Below are 382 nucleotides of genomic sequence, written 5' to 3'. Positions count from 1 at the left end.
GATGCAGTTGCTCTCTGTTTTTAGCATAGATCTTAAGATCGTCCATGTAAAATACATGAGTGACCTTGAACTTTCGATCTGCAGGTTTGCCGCACAAGTGCCCGTCGGAATGGCGTCGTGCTAGAGATAGTCGCAATAATGTAAGGCAAAAGAGGAGTGGGCTCATGGTGTCGTCCTGAAAGACACCTCTCTGAAACGTGACCTTGTACTAACAAGGTCACGCTAGTCACAACTAGTCACACGACTAGTTGTCGTGTGACAACTAGTCACACGATTTTTGCCAGATGAGATAGTAAATCTGGTTTTCCAAAGCGGCATCAATCTCTCTATGCACCCAACTATTTGCGGATGAACCATTAAGATGTCCAAAAGACAGATGATA

The sequence above is a fragment of the Belonocnema kinseyi genome, chromosome 5, assembly GCF_010883055.1.
Source record: "Belonocnema kinseyi isolate 2016_QV_RU_SX_M_011 chromosome 5, B_treatae_v1, whole genome shotgun sequence".
NCBI lineage: Eukaryota > Metazoa > Arthropoda > Insecta > Hymenoptera > Cynipidae > Belonocnema > Belonocnema kinseyi.
The sequence above is the reverse complement of the archived record's forward strand: the minus strand, read 5'-3'. Positions refer to the sequence as shown.